The sequence below is a fragment of the Meleagris gallopavo genome, chromosome 13 (genome assembly GCF_905368555.1).
Source record: "Meleagris gallopavo chromosome 13, MGAL_WU_HG_1.1, whole genome shotgun sequence".
Taxonomy (NCBI): Eukaryota; Metazoa; Chordata; class Aves; order Galliformes; family Phasianidae; genus Meleagris; species Meleagris gallopavo.
In genome coordinates this window covers 11,096,596-11,120,381 of record NC_139416.1, presented here as the reverse complement: position 1 = coordinate 11,120,381, position 23,786 = coordinate 11,096,596, and the positions used below count along the sequence as shown (strand labels likewise).

The 23,786-nt window shown below is 38.3% G+C and overlaps 2 long non-coding RNA genes across 2 annotated transcripts in view; one reads left to right on the top strand and one right to left on the bottom strand.

The window, feature by feature from the left end:
* Positions 1 to 7,460: 7,460 nt before the first annotated feature.
* LOC146543491 (uncharacterized) overlaps positions 7,461 to 23,786 on the bottom strand; it is a 94,962-nt gene continuing 78,636 nt past the window's right edge. Inside the window, exon 3 of the long non-coding RNA XR_014886124.1 lies at positions 7,461 to 7,794. This is a non-coding gene — a long non-coding RNA (uncharacterized LOC146543491). The remainder of the gene's footprint in view (positions 7,795 to 23,786) is intronic.
* Positions 10,628 to 21,053, top strand: LOC146543492 (uncharacterized). Its single transcript, XR_014886125.1, has 4 exons — positions 10,628 to 10,868; positions 12,858 to 12,956; positions 13,195 to 13,244; positions 16,732 to 21,053. It is a non-coding gene; the product is annotated as an uncharacterized LOC146543492 (long non-coding RNA).

The following is a 23,786-nucleotide window of genomic DNA, read 5'->3' as shown; positions in this document are numbered from 1 at the left end:
CACTTTTCCTTTCACTCTTCTGCACCAGGAAGGCATCTTTGCAGGGCAGCGTGGGCTGGATGGGTGGACTAAAGTGGGTGCACAACCAGGTTGGATCACTGGGCTCAAGGCATAGCGGGGTCAATGGCTTAAAGCCCAGACGGCAGCAGTTTAACAGTGGTACTGCACAATTCTCCATGCTCCTTCTTTTGCCCCAAGAAATCTTAGCCTCAAGAAATCCCTCAACTGTCCAAATATTCAAAACATGCTGGTATCCTGCTGTCACTTCAAAATCAGAACCAGGAGAGATGCTTAAATAGGACACAAAGCCAAGAACAGAAAGAAAAATGAACACAACCTCTTTACTCTTCCTCCTCTCCATTGCAATACTAGAAATACAGTCTTAATGCATTCTGTGCAGCGTAGAATAAACTAAAAGTTCTGTAACTGTCATATCAGTTCCTCAGCTTTCTAACAGTAAGGTTTCACTACAGCTCAATAAAATATGGGCATTGCTGATTTGTTATTTGGTTGTTTGACCTTGAGAATATCTGATCACAACTCACCAACACAGACTGTACAGAAACCCTCTTCCAATCTGTTGTACTCTACTGCAGATAAGAAGTTAAAACAGACTAGTTAATTAGATGTAAGAAAGAACGGGACATAGAAATCTGAACTCAATATAATTCATTTCTGGAGACAAAGAGGTCAAGTGTGCATTACACTTGAGAGCTTATACAGCTTTTCTGGTATTTATTCAATAATATTAGTCTAAAGCTTCAGTAGGTAGTCAGCAATGTCCCATTTCAATAATGTGCTAGAAACTGCAGGTATTCTGGAATTATACCACAATTTGCATTGGACAAGAGCTAGTTTTAACACAAATAGCTCCACAGCTAGAATCCCAAGCATGTGTCAGTATGAAATCCCTCTTGAGACAGAAGATGAATGAACAATATACGTTTCTTCTCTTGGCCTCTGGGTGGAATTAAAAAATACATAGGTAAATATATATTCATCTTATCTAGATGGTAGACAGTATTTGAAATATTCCACTTGTTTGTATGCACTATGTACTACAGGTAGACTAGACTTGGTGCCTTGTTTCACAAAACTTTCTCAGTTCAAAAAGAGTTCAAGACCCATATATATGAATGATAAACAAAATTGGACTGATTCTCTTAGTCTTTGGATTAAATCCAGCACCTTGTTCCAGTAGGAAAGTACGGAAGTATAGAAACCTGACTACAAGAAACCAAATGCACTCATGTTCTGACACAAATATTTTCCACAGCAAACACAGAATTTTTTTACAATGAGAGATGAATAATAAAACTTTGCATGTTCTTTCACATTATGTTACATATGTTCTCTACACTCATGATTGTGAATATTTCACTGTACCACATAGTTATAAATACTTGGGTATCTATTTCAAAAAGATGCATCTGATCTTCTCAGCCATAAAGTGAAAACTGCTTTGTTTTCCCCAAGCTCCTTCTTTTTGTTCAGATTTTTTAACTGCAGAACAGCATTTTTCCAGACTCCCAGTTGCATATTTCATCATAAAAGTTTGATATACAGCCATACATTTCATTTCTATGTGGCTAATGGAAGGACCTTCTTTCTCCTCTTTTTTCTTTTTTCTCCTAGAGTGTATTAGCTAAATTTGTATTTTCCTCCCTAAGACAAAAAAAAGTACCGCAACTTGTTTAGCATACATGGGGATGTTAGACCATTCTTCTTGTAAAATTCTATTTTGCACAAAGTCAAGTGGTCTTGGCTTAAATTTAGAGATAGGGCAGAAACTCGATGGTTTACCCAGAACTGTAATAGTATACATTAGCTCACAAGGAAGTTTACAGTGTGTCAGTAACAAAGGGCCACAACACAGAGCTTCAGGAAATCTACATCTGGAACATTTCCACTTGACATTACATTTGTTTGTATAAATCACTGTGGAAGATGGTTGAGTACCCCAGTTAAAGCAACACTTAGATTATCACATTCCGAAATCGTGAGTAAGAGTAACCAAATTGTCTAAATAACGTCAAGCAGTCCTTTTTGGTGCTCTCCTAAAGTAATTATAGTGCCCAGATGATAATTTTCTCAATGCAATAATCTTACAAACAACAGCAATGTTTCTCCTTAATAAAAACATAAATTGAAGGACAACAATAAGAATTGTAAAATAAAATCTATCTGGAAAAGTATTTATTTTCTGTCTGTATTAACAACTCTTATTTTTAGAAGACTGCCTATACATAATAATTCGGAAAAAAAAAATCAAAAATTTTTGAAAGTGTAACAAACACTTTTGCTTACTGTTTCCTCTTGATTAGTTTTTTGGGGTTTCTATTGTCACAATAATGAGTCAATGAGGCTGCTTCTAGGTGTAGAAACAATAAGGGCTTGAGCAAAAAGAACTCTCCACGGAGTAATATCTGCTGCACAACAATGCCTATAGTCCAGGAACTATTAAATAGTTTTCAGAATATTCTCTGCTACATTTGGGCACTTTCTCTGGATATCAAACCCTAGGGAGGAGGGTAGGAAATAAAACTGACCTGTGCAGATGCTCTGTCTGGCTAGCTGGGCTACAAGGGATGTCAAAGGAGACAGCTTACATCCAAGCATTAGAACACAAGGACATGATTTCTGTCAGAGTATTTTATCACTACCTCTTATCTTGCACAGACAAAATTACAGTTTGGGAAAATAAGATGGGAGGAAGCAGGAAAGATGAAGCTAGTTTTGCCTTATGGCAAAATTGACTTCAGTGAAAATTCATTTTTCTCTATGTGATACAAAGAAATAAGGAATAAATAGAAAGTTCAGGTTTTCACAGCTTGGCTATAGATGAAACACATCTTGTACACCCAAGGAACTATACTGGAATAAGTGCCACTGGGAAAATTAATAACAGGAACAAGTGATCACATGAGCACCAAAACCAGTGAACCTTGGTTTTTATAGATTTAAATTGCGTATACTTGGATTCTCTGGTGTTTCATAAGATAGAACCCTTCTCTAGAAACCAGGCTTGTCTGAAGCCCTGCCTGGCCTTTTCCTCCACTGTAGCATTAAACAGAATTCTGCATTAGGCTTTGCTTACGTTCACAATCTCTTTGCTATTATTGGAATCTTATTACTTTATTAAACTTAGTTCAAGTTAGCCAACTGGACAGACACCATTCGCTGTCCCTGCCCTACGCTCAGTGTGACTTTCTAAGAGTTGACACCTTAAGAAGCTAAACCAAAAAACACCCATGCTATCACAATTGAGAGGAGCTTCCACAAACATCTGCTCAAGTAATGCATTATCCCCCTTCAAAAGCTGCTTTAACATTCCTCCCTTCTGTGGCGCTGACATAAAAACTGACAGTGATTAGTTTGCTAGTGTCCAAAGACCATTGCTTATCTCACAGACCAAAAGTGCCTCATTTTTTCTTGTAGTTTTCAGTTTGTCTGTCTGTCCTCTGTCTCAGCTTGATTTACACTGCAAATGCTTTGACACAGAGGTCACCTTTTTACCGTTTGCTTTTGCAGCAAGAACAAAATCATCCATGTCCATGATCGAGATACCTGAGCACAGTACTAATGCAATTAATAGCTAATATTTATATTAAGAAAATGGTAATTGCACAGGATGCTTACAGAGTCACACAGTATTCATCACTCTGACCTGCTGTCTTTGATAAGGAACTGCCAGTTGTTCTAATGCACTGAATGAGATATTATTCATATGACAAACGAATCTGTCAATTGGCTTTATTGGCCAGCCCAAATTCTAACAGAGTGTTTATCCAAAACAAATTCCTGCTTTAAGTTGGCAGGCTCATTATTTTTCATATTAATATGTGTACCAACTTGAGGGTTACTACTGAAGTATTTTAGGCTTCTACAGATGGACTGATGATTGCACCTTGATTTATGGCTCATCACCAGGACATTATTCACAAAGCCTTGATAACTCATTTATATCGGTCAGCATGTGCATTTGACTTGACAGAATCATTATCCACATTATCACCAGAACTCACACATGGACCTCTGCCTTTGCTCTGGAATTGATATGGGCTTTCAAGTCAGTAAACACCACTCAGCGCGTTCCCCCTCACAGCTACGCCTTACTGCCCCTCTGCACTGTAGTCACTTAGTATCCAAAGTTCATCATGCTCTTTTTCATGCATCTAATCTGTGATCTTTTTTTTTTTTTTTTTAACATCTCTTCTACATTACTTGACACTTGAGATGGTATATCTGTACTTAAAATGTCTGACAGTGAAAGAAAAAAAAAACATTTGATATTAAATCCTTTCATAGCATTTATCTTAATTTGTAACCAATTGAAATCCTATTGCACCTTGGTACCTACACATGGTATTTTTGCCACATTTTATACAGACCACCCCATTATATTAATGCATAGTTCCTTAAATATTTCCAGATCAGAATAAAAACAAGAGTTCTGAAAATCAGAATTCTCACAATCCAAAAAACCACAAAACCTGAGTTCTGTTCTAACCTGTGATGGATTTGGCTTCCACGTATAGGAACACCTTGTATTTGACTTGCAAATAGAGAAGGAAGAGAAAAGGATGAAGGCTGTCCCTCTTCTCCTGTTTAATGGATTACCTTAATCCTTTACACCACGGGAAAGAGCAAAGCATTATAAACAGGGGCTCATAACTGTATATATTTCATGTTTATGCATCTAAGCAGACAACCTAATAAAGGTAATGTTATCTTTAAGCAGTTAGCGGCCAGAAATAATTGGACAAACTTGTATTTCCCTTTCAGGCATTATTCACATTCTACCATCAAGGTCATTCAATGCTTAAACAGAAATATAAGCAGTCAGTAAAGATTTGAGAGATCATTTGAGAAATTACCTTCAGTTGAACAACTAGTTCTACATGCTCATTTGCACAACCAGAATAGACACTTTTCTGTTCGTTCTGCTGCCTCTTTCAATGATACAAAAAAGCAGAGAGGGGATGAGAGCCAGCTTCATTATTAGTAATTCTGAATCACTTCCAAAATTCAGATTATCACATCATCACTTCAGTTTATAGAAACTCATTTATTTCTGACCTGTTTTGCATTTCTGACCTGCTTTGCTACTTATGTAAAATAGAATACTTTTACCTTAGCTGCCACTGCTTCTGTGTATCTATGCATATTATATATCTCAGTTTGAATTTATTCTCATAAGACCTGCGATTATAAGGATTTTGTTTCAAGTGATAAGTTTGCACCCATATATTTTTATTTATTGTGCAAATTAAACTATATGGGGATTTAACTAACTACACACATATTTTCATGAAATAACCATGGCAACTGAACATAACCATGTCTTGAACATCATCTCCCACAAGATCTTCCTTAGCTAACTCAAACACCACCCAGACATTTGCAGTCTGCAAATAAATGATATATCACTCCAGTATATATTCTTGAAGTTCTAATATAAAAAACTGTAAAAGCTGGTTTCAAATTGCAATCATATAAAAATCATTTGTTCCAATATGGTTAAGAATCAGGCCTTCACGATGATGATAACTCAGTCTAAAATAAAGATACCTGGAAACTGATATCACTTGACTTGACATATATAATGCCTGTGTTGTTACGTCCTTGTACAAACAAAAAAATGCCACCCATGTGCTATACTTAAACAAGATGCTCTTGCCAAATGTTATAAAATAAAAAACGTAATGCGTGTCAAGCACTGTTTACTTCTCTTATTGAGCAGGCTGTCACTGAAATTATAAATTCAGATTTCATGTCTAACTCTTCTAATTATTTTACCAGTGGCTGCTAAGGAAGTCCATCTCGTACTATTAAGATTAAAAAGACACACTAATCAGAGGGCACACGAGCAGCACTCTGAATCAGCCATGCAAGACAAAAACCTTGCTCATTTGTAGAAAATCATAGTAATAGGAAGTAATTGTTTTTTCTAATACTACTGATGGAAACAATCCTAAATACCACTGACTAGAGTCACACATTTTGCTTTGCATTTTTTGTGGTATTCAAAACAGGCTCAGAAGAAAATCTCTCATGATAATCATTAAAATTCTAATTTTAATACCTTCATAAGAACGTGGGGTTTTTTTATGAGACTAAAAGGACTTTTCTCTTGCACAAGGCTATGCCCTTATAACTGGCAAAACCAAAAGAGAATTATTTTCTAGAAGGCTGAGCCATTAAGATGAAAATCCCATCTTTTGAAAAAGGCTGATACCTAATCTTTATCGCTGTACTGATTGATCTGGGTTGTGAAACCTACCCATATCCAGCTTAGCTGTCTGTCAGACAAAACAGGAAAGGGGAGAGAAATCCATGTCAATCAATTTGTAATGAAAAAAAAATCACTTGAAATTAAAAACCATTAACACATTTTAGTTGCTTAGAGAGAGGTACGAACCGTGAAAAGTTCATTTTAAGAACTAACAGTAAAGGAAATGCCAGAGTTGTCAAGTTAGTAGTCTTTCTTAGTCCCCAGCACAGCAGTTCACACCCTCGGGATATAGCAGACTCAGGACCAATTTCTATGACATAGTGATTAGCTAAAGAACTGGTATAGGTGATAAAAACAGGAGAGTGGGGAAAAACTGTCTTTTCACATGTGTGTCAGCCTGAAGCCTCCTATTATCTTAAGACTTCATAAGGCTTTGAGAAACAGCCAACTAGACTGCTTTGGTAATTAACTGAAAAGACAAGGGCCAAAGGTCAATTAGCCTAGCAGGCAAAGGCTAATTGCCATTTCATCTTTGGAATATCAGATGGGAAAAGCCTGAGCCAACAGCCCCTCATAAGTGCTCCTCTGGAGTTTGTGAGGGTCTTAGTGTGAGGAGAAATAAAGAACTGGAAATTATGGCTAGCTTTCTTTTTTTTCCTACTTGCAGAGTTAAGTTACACTGGGGGTTGAAGAAAGAATGATTCATCTTGAAGGATTATTTTAAAATGAGACAGATTCACAGCTCAAACCAATTGCATGACAATTTCTTTCTGTGCCTGAGACTGAATCCTGAATGCCTGAGGAGAGCTTGCACCTTCACTAAAGTGCTCTAATCATCATTTTTGTTAGTTTAAGGGATTATAATATTTGAATTTTTTTCTTAGGCAATCAAACATTTACTGGAGCACAAACTACAAATTGAATATTCCACTTTTTAGGTGAGAACCCTTACAATGTAACTGCAATGTTCTCTGGATCCAGACAACCCCAAGCAGTCCGTGCAAGGTAGATCAGATTGCACATGAGGAAGAATTAGCTGAAACAGCATGGGAAGCAGGTCCTAGAACTCTGTTTATTTATAGAGAGGTTGTTTCAAGAGCAGAACTTAAGAGCAATGAAAGCCAACATCCTGCACAGTCTAGTGGGTTAAGCAATAAACATCAGAATGCCCTAAATGCTGACTTGCTGGATTCTTTCCTTAATCTTGCCTTCAACATCATTTCCCAGCTGAATTTATTTGGCATGCTCAAATAATCTAAGGCTGAACAATGCTTCATTTTTCTTGGAATTTGCTATTCAGTGGACCCACTGCACAACACAAACAATGTTGTGCAGTTTTTAAACGTTTAACTTGCCTGTCAGGCATCAGATGTCAGCAGAATGGTGGAGTCTTTTTCACAGGAACACATTCATCTACCAGGAAAACGCTGTCTGCATACTGAGGAAAGAGGGCAATATCAGCTGAAGATCTTTCTGCTTGGTTTTCTGGTTTTGTAAGGCTTCGCTTTTGTGATTTTTTCCCAAACCTGAATATCTCCATCAAGAACAGCATCCTTTTCCTGTTAAAGAAGGAGAAGTTACTTTAATGGGAAAGTTTTGTCTTCTGTAGAGCGTATAGAACAAATTATACATGTAGCTATCATAGTTTACATTAATCATTGAGCTTTCATGTCTTCAACCCAAGCCATCGAAAGTTTTCATCTATTCACCATGATACATAGTCACAAAATCACAGAACAGTTGAGGTTAAAAAGGACCTTGGGAGATTGCCATATGGAAGAAACATATTGTAAGACTTGCTAAGTTTCCCCTTCCCTTCTTTTACTGTGTGATTAGCAAAGTTCAGTGCCTCCAAACTGGCATGAAGGTGTTTAATGTCAGAGCTTAATAATACAGCATACATTAAAAGTATAAATACAACATTCTTGCAGCTTAAAGAAAATATTTGTCCAAGATGAGTTATAAGTACATAGCTGTATCACCTCATGCTTTGCTGGATATAAAATGACCCTTTAAAGCCTTCTGACATTCTCCTCAAAGCTGAGGATTGAGGCTATGACCTTTTCAAAGCCTTCCAAAGAGCCTCACAATCAACTAAGTCTTATAGAGAAAGTTTCAATAGGAGCCACAGACTTCTTTGATAATCATGGCTGCATGGTTGCCCTCACTCATGAAAAGCAGGAAGCAAACTCAGTTCCTTCTGTTTTGAAGAACACTGAGCTGTTGATGCTCAGTGAGTTCAGAAGACTAGACTGAGTATCACACTGCAAGCAAAAGGTAACACTGTAAAGAAACTGATCTCTATATAATGGTTTTGTAGCAGTAAAATTTACAGCCCTCTGCTGCTCAGGTCTACCCTAAAGGCTTGATGAACTATTCTATTCTAAATACATAACAGATAGTTCCTCCCATTTACTGTGTTACTGCATCTTGTGCTTATTGAATAAAGAAGAAAAGTTACTACATGCTGCCAGTTAAACAAATGAATGTTCATACTCCCACATATAAGGATTTAAACTTCATCCTTATGTTCATCATCAACTCTGACTAAAGCATCGCCTGAAACCAGAGCCTTACAATGGACAAAGGGAATGAGATCTTTCTAAACTAGAGCTGCTGCAGGCCTCCAGCACTGCAGATACAGAGAATGCTTTAGGAAGCATTCCTGCAGAGTGCTCAACTATCAAAATAAACCTCTTCTCCAGAAGAAATGAAACAATCCATTTGGTAAGAGACGGCATTCTGAAAATAAAGTTACGCAATAACACAGCGAAGAATCTGGAAGATCGTGATGTAAATATCAGTTATCTGTTTATTCTTTCTTTTTTTAATCTCTCTACCTCTGGTGAAGACTTTTCTCCATTCTTTCATACTCAAGACAAGGCCTTAGATCCCAAGGCTAACAGAGAAGCCCCAGTCTTATTTTTTTTATTAACAATATCTTTTTTGTGTTTGTCAGCCCTTTGGTCCCAAAGAAGGCAGTCCAGACGCATTCACTGCTGCAGACCCAGTCCAGCCCAGTATGCACAGAGCATAGTGCCTGCATGCCAACAGCACTCTTCAGGTATGCTGCTGCAGCTGCCACTGGTGGCAATACCATTTCAGAATCTCCCTCTTTTATTCTCTACCACTGTCAATCAATCTTGTTCATTCTGTGCCATGGCACAGTTTGCTAGAAACCTGGCCAGCACTCACCTGAATGACATTTCTTGCCCTAACAGCCTGGAGAGGCTTCTCCTCCTCATCTCACTGATGGCTGCCAAATCTCATTTCTACTCCTCGTGCAGACAATGTATGTAAAGCTTTTCCCTTGTCATTTTTCAGAAGAGATGTACTTTTATCAATAGGATTCCATTATTAGTATTGTACTAAGTATCAGTATCCAAGCATAATTTCCCCAGGTAGGAAACATTTTCCAGCCAGGGACTGCTGGAATATGGCAGTACTGACAGCTGGAATATAGCTGCTTCCTGCACACCCAAAGCTTCCCTTGTCGTGGGGGAAACAGACTGCTCCTGTGCTGCTCACACTGCCAGTAACAGCACACACAGGGTAATCCACACGCACTTCTTTTTCTTAGCAATGCTAATTCTGAAAGGGAGTTGATTAAGCAGACAATTTGCTCCTTACGTCAGTTCGGTGCTTAATATATCTACCGAGAGTGGCAATGCAAGCACCCATTCACGCACTTTATAGTGATTGCACAATCACTGTCTTCTAGAAAGAGACTTGTGGCTACTCAGAAACAGTAACTGTTGCTCAGAGTAACAGCCACTGAAAATTCAGCTACATATGACCATTTTTACCCCCTGATTGGCTGCATGTCAGTGCTGAGGACAGCGTGCTGCCCGGTGCCTGGGCAGGAGGGGCACTGAGCTCAGCTGAGACCTCCTGCTCACAGAGAGCTCTGAAGACTGAGACCTTCCACAGCTAAAAAATACTGTTACACAAACATACTGGAGGTCTGACCAAGCAAAGCCATTGAAAAAGGAATTTAATCTGAAAGAATTTGAACACAAAGACTAAAAGGGCTTCTGAGTTTTCTAATAGATCTTGGTTTATTTCCCTGTTTAAATAATCCCCTCTCCATGTTCCAAAATCCCTTTTTCAGGAATGATTATAAAACAGGACTGCTCCCATACAGCAAATTATCAATATTACAGAGATGAAACTTTGCAGATCAACAGGAGCTCCCCGAGAATGACAGCATGGTGCCCAGCAGCACAGCAAAGGGCATGTGTGTAGGAGTGCACAGCTCCCTGAAGAATGCCCAGTGATCCCCTCTGACTCACAGAACTGAAAGAGAGTAGACTGAACTTCTCAAGAAGGTTATATTTGAATCACGTAATCCCTGTTCCCAGGTCTGTGATCAATGGGGACTAACAAATGTGACTCAGGGAAGGTCAGCGAGGCTAGAAGCTCTGGGGTATTTCATGACAGTTGATTCCTAGTTGGTAAGACACTCATCAGACAACAGAAATATTCAGTGGTTTCTCTTTCTCCCTAAATACAGACCGTATTCTGGCTCCCTCCAGATTGCTTTGTCTTCTTCTGCTAACAACAGGAGTTTCCAGGAGTTTTTCCATACGGCACAGCACCAGTTGAAATAGACTCATAGAAGCACAGAGGCAGGGTAGGTGAATTTTAAGAGTTTGCTGAGGTATTTAGGGCTGGTCTGATCCCAGCAGAACCACCCTTAAGACCTGCTAGTTCTCTTGTTCTGCACATATAACCACTGGCACTAGATTCAACTAGAACAGGGAAAGAAGGAGAATCTTTCAAACAGTTTGAAAAGCTCGGGGTTCCTTCTCTTCAGAGTTCATGAAATGACATTTCTGTAAACCAGAGAGATGGGGTGGAATGAGTAACATTTTATTTTCTTTATGAAAGTGGTAAAAAAAAAGAAGAGTTGAGCACAGTTTCTGGCTCTGAAATCTGGGACGTTCATCCCCAAATCCAACTCTCAAACTGCCAGAGAGCAGAAACGTTCTCCTACAGGAAATGTCCAACATGGAGGTTTCTGAGGATCTCCTAAGTTTCCAGTGCTGCACACTAGTTCCTTTAAAGATGCATGTGTATCTCTATATTGCAGTCTGTACTTTAAATACACCCTAAAGGCAAATTTAATCTCTTTGATTTAGCTTTCCCTCAATAATTTAGTCACACACATCCTTACACAGCACATCCACTCACTCACATACATAAACAAACAAATGAAGGAATGAAAACCTATGAATTAATCAAGCCGTTTCCCTGAAGACACTGAAAGAAGCAAGGGAAATTGTAAATGATATTTCTATTCAGGAGGCAGCTAGATTTTACCGTGATGGGGCCATCCAAACATATAAATATCTGAGATGAGAAGGAAGAAGATGAAATGAAATGGATGGGAACATTTGTGCTGTCAGGAAGATGTAAGAATAAAGTTGTGGGTGCAACAGAAAATGATTCTTTAAATTAGGCCCATATCCTAAGCATCATGTTTAATATCCTTTCCACTAACCTGCTCAGGAACTATTCTTGATATTCTCAAACTTGAACCTAAGCTTCCCTCCTCTACAGTAACAGTGCTTCAATACATAATAAACGTGTTCCTCACAACAGCTAAATAATCGGGTGACAGCAGCCTAAGGCGATGCTAGCACTTGCATTTCATTTGTTATCTGGCAGCACTGCCCACCTGAACATTAACATAGTTATTTAATGACCATTAAAATGCTTATATATATTTTAATTATAAGCCTGTGGCTTCAAATTGTAGTTATAAAAAAGACATTAATTTCCATTCTACATATGACTAACTTAGTATCAGAATGCAGCTCCAGGCAGTTACTGCACTTAAGCAAAATAAGATTCTGATTCTTCACCTCAGAATTGTCTCATTTTATCAATATTCTCTAAATGGTTATTTTCTGCCCCCTACACTTTTAAATTGCAGCTACATAACGATTGTTTAAAACAAGCAAACAAGAGAACAAACTTGTTTTTTTAGTAAAGCATTTCCTGAACAAAGAACAGTAATCATTTCAAATTATTCCTGGGAATTTAAATGAAATAAAATGTTAAGGGAAAAAAAAAAAAAAAAAAAAAAGGCTGCAAAATTCACAAAGTATCTCAGCATGACTGATCTTGAAAAAAAAAATGCTAAAGAATTGCAGGAGTTTTGTAAATGACTGAGTGTGAAGCAGACAATGAGTGGCAGATGGCATATGCTTTGGAGCCAAAGAAAATCTTTTTTTTTTGACCAAGGCAATTCAAAATTTTTCTGCCAATAGAAACAGATAGACACTTCACCAGAAAGGCAGATTTCTGTTTGTAGGTAAAAAGAAGCTGTATTTTCAAAACTGGCTCCCAGATGGGTGAGCTTTCCAAAGGAGCTCTATTAGATGTCCACCAACCCCCTGTTATTTGATGTAGAAATACATTTACAAATGTGTTCAGTTTCTTCCTTCAGAAACAACAACAACAACAACAAAAAAGCATTTGAAATTTATCACAGTTTATAAATATCACACTTCAAAATATCTCATCTAAGATTTCACTGGTTACCGGTCTATTAAACAACATCCAAACCAAGAGTCAAGTCATACCAACTATCATTAATTCTATTCTGCTTCTGCAGGACAACAGCAATGAGTCATGATTAGAATGCTCTGCATACAGACGGTTAGATTTTTGATTTTGGAAACAGCCTAGTACAAGAAGTGCTAACAATCATGAGGTAAGTTCAAACCCTTAAAAAAAAAAAAAAGATAATGTTCACTTATGTCTTTATTCTGTGGGCTTCTCTTTTTCTCTTCACAGTCTTTTCTCTCTGTGATCTGCAGAGGTGATCTTTTCACCCTGTTAAATCATCCTTATCAATGTCTTGAATGCAATAACCTGTTTGGCACATTACTGATCTTTCAGGATTTGTATTTAATACATTGTGTTCTTTTTTCTTTTCCCCCCCCTACTAGGTTACTCCAGAGCTCAAAATTGTTGGACTACTGATTGATTTCGCAGCCTTGTGAGTTGTTTTCATCTGTGTGCTTCTGTTACAAAACAAACATGAAACTTCCAAAAAGTAAAAGGACAGAAAGAAAAATCCCTTCCCTGCATCTCTCTCGCATGCATATACCAAGTTTCTTTAATTAAGCACACGTTATTTCAGATAAGAAATACTTCAGCTTTCTTTATATTTTTTAAAAAGAATTCTGCACATATCAGATTAACTAGTAGATGAATGACCATAAATCCTCTCTCTATCCATCATCTGTGTTGTTACAGTGATGTAGGATAAGTTTTGTACACTGTTTGTGGAATTAAGACTGTCTATCAAGGCCTGAAAGTAAGCTGGACTATTATTAGGTATTATAAAAAGATAAAAACCAATGGTGTTAAAGTACACCCTTGAAAAGTGAACCCTCCTAACACTATAGTGCTGTGATTTGATAAGGGTTGTGATTTGATAGATACAGTTATGAGGAAAAGATGTCCCATTCTCAGTAATGCTCAAGCCACTACACAACTCCCATCTCCAACTGATGCAGGTTTACAAAAAACAAAGATCTGCTGTCAGGAAGGGATTGGCATGGCAGTGCTCCTAGAGAGGCTTAGCTGAGTTCAGTGTCCCACTCCTCTCCTCCACACTGCTCCTTACAAACACAGCTACAGAGGAATGCTGTGGCACTACAGAGTGACTTCCCCTGATGAGTACAAGAATCGATAACTATGTGGGTGAGATGAATAGTTGGTTCTTTGCAAAAACATGATTTTAGACTGAAGACAGTGACTCAAAAATTGCCATTGAATGTTTCCAGTAGGAATACTTTCTTGATATTTTTTAAACACGTAATTGGCAGTTACATCAAAAACATAAACATATTTTTCATGTGGATTCTTACACATAAAAAATAGGTAATGTCTTTTAATGAAGAGTTACTTTTCACCATTAGCTTGCTTATGAGTGTTGTATGCAACACCTAAAATTAGCAATATACAAACAGGCAACACAGGCACATACGGAGGTATAGGTAGCTGTCTACTTACATGAATATGCAGTCAGACAGTCCACTGTCTTACTGCACCTTCATCCTTCATACTCTTAAGCCAATGCCCAATTTTAAGTAGCTAATGAGACTCAGTAACTCTGTATCTGTCCAAGATTGCTGCATGAAACACTAATATATGGACGACTGACAAAGGAGGAGGAATATGCTGGCTGACACTCAGCATGCCGTCCTCTGCAGCCTTGCTTGTAGTGCTAACTTTCCACTTCCTCACCTATATCCTCATAGCCCTCATTACTCAACCAACATTCAACTTCCCCACTTACCTCATTCCTACAGGACCATCACTCCTCAGGCACCAGTTGTTTAACTGCTGCTCAGTGTCCCTGTGCAATTCTTACCTGTTTTCCAATGAAACACAATCTTACCTCTACCTTCTTTATAGCACTGACTTTGAACTGCAGTATTATTTTGAAGACTTGATGGTCAGTTAAGCATCACAGGAAACAGTTTCCACTTTAAAAGACACTATCTGTTAATACACTGCCCCAAATCTCTCAGTACTATTTGACTGTCATAGACCTTTACAGAGAAGCTAATAAAACGTCATGGCTTGCATGTATGAAACCCTCCACTAGAGGAAATCAGTTGTGTGCTTCTGATAGGAAACAGGCTGGTCAGGAGAGATATCTACAGAAAACCTATGGTAAACATAGCTGTAAAGAATTAAAAATCATTTTAAGACAAATCTTGTTTTATTACAGATGGGTCAAGGGAAAAGTTAACCGAAAAAATCAGGTATACAAAATAACCTATAAAACCTTTTTTTGTTTGTTTGTTTTTGATACTGTTGGTTCCCAAATTCAGAAAGCCAACATTTGGATGGAAAAAGAAAAAACAGTGGGAATAAAAAATATTGTTAACACTTGAACTATTTTTCTGTATTAAGTCTGTTCATTGCTACAGGCAAGATAAGACCTCTACACCTGAAAATAAAGATGGTCACTTTGACTCCACAAATGAGAACTCCAGAGCCACACAGCTCTCCAGCCACCCAGGCCCATAAGTTGAACTCAGCTCAATTAAATACACCTCAATGTCTTTGTAGCTCTGCTGCAGCAGCATTCATTCAGTGACCACTAGTTCTAGCTGCTCCTCATATTGCTTTCTTCACCACCCCTGATCAATGGTAACACCCATATATTTACGAATGCTACAATTTTAAGTTACTTAGCATGTTTTTAGTAAGTCCTTCTATGCACTGGAGAGATTTAGCCCCACATCATAGTCTCTGAATGCTACTCAAACAAATGGTACCTGGGATTTGGGGACGTAATCTGACCCCATATATGGAATACAAAAGCAGGAAAGAGGCCAAAACTCACACACTTATGAATAGCCTCATTGACTCCAATAAATATACGGGTATGAAAAGGAATACTAAGAATTTGGCTCAATATATGAAATTTCCATTCAATATATTGTTTTCCTGCTCTTTTAAAATAAAAAAGCCACTTTGAATTTCCTTAGTATTTATGATAATATAAACAAAGGCTCAACAGCTCACCAGAAAAAAAGGATTCTTTATCTTTACATCCGCAATGCTATAACTGGGCATTTTTAAATTCATAGACAGGCTTTCTATGCAATTAATTAATAGCATTAAGGAATAGAACTTTGTGGGGTAGTCTTGTTTTTGTGTTTTTTTTTTTCTTTTTCCATTTTTTGTATCATGTTCTACTGTGAACTGTAGAGTGGCAATACAAGAATAATTTAGAGATAAATTAGCATAATAATTAGAAGCCTAAAAGTCTTCATAGTGTTTTTAATATTTATGCTTGATAAATATTGCTCTATTTGTCAGTTTATGCAGTATAAAGTGAAACTCCATGTAAGAAGGTTATTAGCATAAAATTAGCATAATGAGTAAAAAGCAAAACACAAAGGTAATCAAAAATAACAGAGGTTGTTTCCCATTGCTTCTCTCAAAGGACATACTTTACACTCAAAAATCTGTGTTACGGAAAACAAATTTCATTTAAATTAATTATGAGGTTCTATTATAACTGTGAAAAATTGATATCTTTTAACAGTTCTTCCAGAAAGTGCTTTTTTGTCTCTTTCAAACTTCTTTCACACAGTCTAGACACTCAAAGCATGAGATCATTCTGGTCATATTGCTTAGGAAAAGTGGATTTTAAAAAACGATGCTTGTCCAAAGTCACAAGATAACTCAGCTTTGATGAGAGAGATATTTTAGTATTAAACCAAAGAGACATACTAAAAATTCATACCATAGACACTAACAAAGAAGAGCAAATAGCAAGAGGCAAATGACAGTAGTATCCGTACCAGCAGAACCATCAGCCAAAGTCATACGCGACTGTAACATTTCACTGCATGCCTCAAAGTTCATGAAGCCCCACCTCTAATACCGGGTACCTGACATTTAGTTTTGCTGACTTGTACAGCTTCCTAATGATACTCAAATCTCTCTTTTCACAGAATCACAGAAGTGCAGGGGTTGGGATGATCCTCTGAAGGTCATGGAGTCCAACCCCTGCCAAGCAGCTCCCTGCAGCAGGCCGCACAGGAAAGCGTCCATGCGGGTCTTTAACATTCCCAGAGAAAGAAACTCCACAACCGCTCTGTGCAGCCTGCTCCCCTGCTCTGTCACCCTCACAGGAAAGAAGTTTTTCCTCACCTTCGCATGGAACTTCCCGTGTTCCAGTTTGCACTCATTGCCTCTTGTTGTGTCACTGGGCACTGTGGAAAAGATCCTGGCCCCATCCAGCTGACTCCTGCCCTTTAAATATTTATAAGCATAAAATCCGCCCCCATGCTGAGCAGCCCCAGGTCTCCCATCCTTCCCTCAAACAGGAGATGGTCCAGGCCCCAAACCACCCCTGTGGTCCTTCGCTGGTCTCTCTCCAGCAGTTTCCTGTCTTTCTTGAACTGAGGAGCTCAGAACTGGACATGGTATTCCAGATGTAGCCTCACCAGGGCAGAGTAGAGGGAGAGAATCACCTCCCTTGCCCTGCTGGCCACGCTCTTCTGAGCGCACCCCAGGGTCCCACTAGCCTTCTTGGCCACAAGGGCACACTGCTGGCTCATGGGCAACCTGTTGTGCACCAGAACACCCAAGTCCTTATCCACAGAGCTCCTCTCCAAAAGGTCAGCCCCTCACTTGTACTGATGCACGTGGTTACTGTTATCTCCGAATGGCAGCACTTCTGGTGTGTTTATCTCCTTCAACTGCAGTTTCCAGAAGTTTGTCCTGTATTAGTGAAACTCACGGCTTTAGAGACAAGGGCAATGACGCAGCTGAGGTGAGTACTGATAAGGGTGAATGAGAATGGAAAGACTCCAAATCATTCATAAAGCTCCTGTGATATGACCTGCTGCAGGCACAAGAGGGAAAATGTTATGAAATCAGCTAAACTTGGCCAAAACGGATTTCAAAACTGTTAAGTCATTACTCCTCTGGAATAAATTAAGAAGCAGTTAAGCTCCTTTTTAATATCACAAGCTGAAATGGCAAGCATCTATCCAGAATATACATCAATACTCAGAATTAAAGCCTGAGAATGGGAAAGCATCACTTGGATGTGTTGCAATAAGATTTATTTATCTGTGAAAGATAAAAGAGGGGAGAAGCAGTGTCCATGAATAATTTTAGGCCCACACAACTAATTCTCCAAGGGATGCGGCAACCTGAACTCACTCTTGTACAGTGATGCCACCCCTACGCTCTTTTTTCCTCCCATGACTTCACCCCCATACATGATCTTCCACAACTCCATCCATAAAAAGAATACAACTAGCACACAAGCACTAACCCACATCTAAAAAGTCAGCAGCTTTCTTTTGCACTCTCCACAATCTCCAGTGTGGGAAATACAAATATAACAAGTTGAATTTACATAGGTGAATTTTTTTTTCTAGCTGAAAAAATGATTACATTCCTGACATTTCTGCTGTAGTTGGTACAAGGAGTCCAGGTCCGAAAGTCACTCACAAGGCCAGATCTCCTTGGCAACATACGTAGTAAAATACAGCTTGGAGTTATTGCTTTTTTCCTAATACTATTATTTTTACGGTACCCACAACAGTATTAGTCATCAGAAGGCAATACTGGGTTTATGCTGAAAATTTATGGTCCTTTCCACACCACCAGTATTTATAAGATATACTAATTACCAATGTAAGGATTTGTGAAAGAGATCGGGAAATAATAGAAATAAGCCTTTTAACAGGCACAGTAATTATGTGCACACAACAGATGCTAACAACAATTCTCACTTCTGTGGAAAAACAATTGAGATTTAGAAGTACAATAGCAAAGAGGAATAAGAAAAGAACAAGGAGGCATACACACGAGACAATATATGTGTGATCACAATTGCTAATTTAAAAAGAACTTTCACACTAGAAAAATCTCAAAACCATCTCCTCTACAGCAAGCTGTTTGCCTTTCATGTCATCTTCCCAATTCCTGTTAGCCCGGTTCTGCTATTTACAGAAGTCATTTCAATCTCTACATCAGTTTTCTGTCATATGTAAAATGTCAGGCCAGGTGTAAAACCAGTGTCTTGAATATCTGCCTACTAATAAATCTTCCAGAACCTTTCAGATTGCTCTGAATATTTGTCTCTAGCACCCTGGTAAATTTAGGTAATTGCATATCAATTTATTTTTAATAGCTTCGTATATACAAGTGGAATGTTGTTTTTTATTCAGTGACCCAAAACACTCTATGTGATGTTTATGTTCCAGTGCTGAAGTAGCTATGTATCATTAATGAGTATGTAAATTCCTATAAAAACATACATACACAGAAAAGAGTCAAGTCTTCAAATTACCACCAAGCTCAATGTTTAATATAATGAGCAGTTGAATTCAAGTTCATAGCTCCGGTTGTGTTAGTGGTAGACTTCCTGTTAAGTCCAAGAAACTGTTCATTAAGATAATTGAAGTTCTGAGCCATTTCACCCATCAATCAGACTTTCTTCTGAGCACTTACCAATTATTGCTGAATAGACTGTGACATAACCCATTAACTCGGCATGTTTGCCAGAAGTTATAGGTGCTTTGAGATCTCTAGGAATGAAAGGTGACATGTAAATCAAAGGCATCACCACCATTTGATGCTCCTGAAATCTGTACTGAAGTTACCTTAATCATTAAGGATTGACATCACCGACATTTGCATTAGAAGTCGAGACTAAAATTTCATTCCAAGATCAAAAAGGGGGGAGAACTGGCTAGTGAGGTGATGAGCCTGACATTAAAGCAGACCTCTGGTAAGGGATCCCAGAGACAGAAGTATTTATGTAGTTGTCCTTTAGAACAAAGCAGGGAGCAATAAACCTGTTAAAAGATATTTTCAAATCAAACCATTTCTACCTCAAATGTCCACACAAAAAATAGCTTAGCAAATTCCACGGCTCTGTGGAAGAAAGATTTACCCTTTGTGCCTGCAATATTTTTTGAGAATGAGGCACGCCTCCTCTTCACACAATAAGCCAAAGAAGCTATTGAAAGAAAAATGACTCAGACTACACTGCATTTAAGTGTGCTAGGTGTTTTGTCAATTATTTAATGAAGCAGTGGGTATATAGGCATGACAGAACATGAGAGTTAGCTTTACAATAACCACGCTAGCAATGTCGTTATGGTAGCTTTGAATTTAGTATAAACCGGCCTCTGGATAATTTTTTTGTTTCTAAGGTAAAATTTACAAATAAAGAGATTTTTGGTCACCACAGCAGCCCTAGTAACATGGACATGCTTCTCCAGCACAAAGCTCACAGACACATCCACACGCAACATCACAGTCCGCATGCCACTTCCTGGCAAAATTTCATAACCATTTCAGGAGTGTTGTGCTCAGCCTGACCTGCCTGTGGACTAACCCTGCGAGGGCAGATCAGGTGCCCAAGTGCTCTCACATTGCAACTTTCCCACCATCTAGTGGTGGAAGAGCTACAGATAACCAAAATTCTCAAAGCCCATTACATCATGGAGCTTTTTGTTTTTTCTTTTGGCATCCGAAAAACTTGCTTTTTTAAGGTTCAAACAAGGCCACATTATTGCTGCCATCTTCTCCCTCACTATCTAGGCTTTCATGTTAAAATACATTATATATATATACATACATACACAAATTGCTCCTAACGTAACATCGTCAGTAGAGTAGGCCCTGGAACGTGCCCTTGCCATGCTATTTGCCAGCAGACAAGTTTAACTCCCAGTGGGATATCAGCTTCCCCAACTTAAGGTATTCAAGGGTCTGTTGGCCATCAGGCAGTTGACCACTGTGCTTTCCTGCACTATTTCCTGATAACATAGCCAATGATATTTGTGGAATTAACCGTGCAACTGTTGCTCAGTACTTTAAGAAATGTGTTCTAAAGATGTCAAGAAGGATGTTTTTAACAGATAGCAAATGCTTGCTTTATATATCCTTCAAAACAGTGCCCTAAATCTGTTCTGTGAGCGTATACAAAGACTAGATATTAGCATTTCTGGTATTTACAGAGATTAATGTGAAGAGTGTTTACAGAAAGTAATGAAGACTGATCTGGCTTTCTGTTGTTCTCTGCCAAACTTAGGAAGAGCAACACAGGAAGCACTTGGTCGTAATCTTTTCTGTGACAGATTTTTGCAGGAGTTAAAGAGTACAAAAAAAAAAAAAAAAAGTTTCTTACAACTGTTTCAGTGGTTTGCAATGTAATCAAGAGTCAGTGTGAATAAATACCCCCTTTCTTTTATATTTCCAAGTAAACAGCATCACACTAGCAGCTCTCAGCTGCATTCTTTTGGTGGAAGAAGCATTGCAAAAACACGTTTTTCATGGGTAATGCCATCAGGAGAGGCCAATGCAGCTCACGTGCTCGCCCCAAGAAGAGTCACTGAGCAGCTGAGAGCACTGGGGCAGTGTCACAAGGGGACACTAGGGCAGTGTCACAAATAAATACATGTCCAGTGCTACACACACCCTATCCATGTTAGAAGAAATAAACCTTCTCAATGGAACCAGCTGTACTTTTAATTTCTTTCTTGAGAATTCTCAGACCATCAGTACCTACATAGCATCCAGGTGATTGCGAAGGTCCCAGCTCCTCCTGCCCTTCCTCCTTTTTTCCCCATCAATGACATTTACGGGTACTTGAGTATCTGTTTTCTTTCACTGCAGAACTCCACACTACCAATTCTCTGGCAGCGCTTTGGATGTAAATCCCCATCTGAAAGTGAGCATTGGGCAAGGAAACAGATTCAGCCTCTTACATTGACAAGGGAAGAAAAGAACAGCCAGAGTCCTTGATTTAGGGTGGTGAGGGCCACTTTTAGTGTTATTTTGATTTATTTGCAATAGAAGATTTTAAGCCTTCTCCTCTCATAGCTAAGGGAATGAGAAGAAAAGGAACGGTAAAAAGAACTCAGGATAGAACCCCTCCATAGCTATATGCTGACACAGAAATATAACTGAAGCACTTCCTCAAAGGTACTATAAATCACAATGTTCTGATGTATCTAACTGAGAACTAATCTTTGTAAGCACTCCGTTACCACACTGTGCTGTGTTAGTTTCTGGTCAGAGCTTTGGCACTAAGTGGTGATGCTGCACAGAGAGAGGTGCCTCAAAGCACATCCCTGCATCCTCACCATGATGCCACTGAGCACAACTGGCACATCCGTGTGTGGGACTGCAGCTGCTGCTGCTCACCCGCAGCTGCTCAGCACACTCAGGTGCAGTCAGTGACACCCTCACCTTGGTGCCATCAGTGTAGCATGAGATAGTTTCCTTCCAAAAGTCAAAAGGAAAAAAGGATCTGATCTGGAATCATCTAATACCAAAAAGTTCATAAAGTACAGATGAACATTCAAAGCAAGGAGATTCTCCCTGATGAACCTTACTGCCCAGCCTCCATCTCCATGCCCTCTCCAGGTTTCAAAACAGTAGAAGCCAGTTATGAACTGCTCTCTAACTCCTGTTCTTCTCAGCAGAATTATTCAGTACTACTCACCAGTTTTAAATGATGAATAATGAACTTAGCAAGTTCCTACTGACAGTTCACTAACAAAAAAAGTGTCTGAGGTCATTTACTAAATTATTTGTTCCAAATTATTTCACTAAATCTAATACACAGTACCTTAGGACAGTATCTATACACATGGGAAGGAAAGGGAGAGCATTAGGAGCCTTTAGACATATTTTGGAAATGTTCATGTCAATTGTGTATAATTTTCAAGGTTAATGGCTTTTTGATATATAATAATGGAATTCCCATTTTTTGTATATATCCTAGTTGTGAAACCTGTTTCATTTGCATAATCATAAATTGCAGTTAGCAACCCTCAGCATGTGATTATTCATTTGATGAAAATGTAAATTTCAATTTTATTTTTCTTCAATTGCATACACACTGCACTTACTGAATATGAAAAAACATTGTAATTTAACCAATGGATTCAGCTCATTATAACCTACTAAGAACACAGAGGAACCTAGAATTTTGTAACAAAATGCAGTTTTAAGCAATTGTTAACAATTAACTTACCTTTTATTTGAGGTGTTAACACCTAGAAAATTAGTCACTATGTTTGCTACTATCCAAAACCTTCCCTTTAGAATGTAAGATAGTTCCATCATCTTGGATACAAAATTAGTACAGTCATATTCAAAAGGAAGGCACCCAGTTAAAAAAAAAAAAAAAAAAAAAAGGAAATACACAAAGCTAACACTGAGTAAAATCTCCTCAGAAATAAAATGTTTTGTGCTAGGAACCTAAAAGAGACATTGATGTAAAAATGAATACTCAAATCAACTCATCAGCCTACACAGGCTGAGAATCTAGAGCTGGCTGTGAAGGACATCTAAGTGTCATCTTTAGCTCTGAACTGGATAAATTACACGAAGGTATTCTTAAGAGACAAGAGTCATGAACTCTTGTAGAAGTCTTGCTTAAAAGTCTCCTTTAAGAACCTTACATCACCCTATTGAATGTAACTTAATGGAACTTTGGAGCTACAGAAAAATATGGAAGACTTGCACCCTGTTCCTCCAATGAAGTTACAAGTCTCCATTCCTGCTATTAGCATTCATCACCATGCTGGTGCCAGTGGAGTGACTCCCAGCACAGTGGTAGCGACAGCCCACTCCTTGTCAAAGCACAGGTATTCCCAGGCTACAGATAGGAGCAACAGGTGGAGGCTGCAATTCTCCAAGGGACCATTTAGCTGGCTGAAATTAATTTGCTCTGACATTCTAACTACTACTTCTAATTAAGCCAAGTTCATGATCTTCATAGAAGAGAAGTAAAGCTTAGAAAGATGAACAAGTCCAAATATTTTGAGATAATATAAGTAAAAATTATACTGAAGCAACTTTGGTCTTAATTAAAAATGTATTTGATAATCGCAGTAATGGGCTTTATTTTAATAAATAATTTTTATTGCATATTGCATATCGTGCAAGATTAACCTGGATTCCATTTCTCTTCAGAGGTAGCATTAAGTATAAGTAATTAAACTTTGCAAATTGATAAAACCTAGCG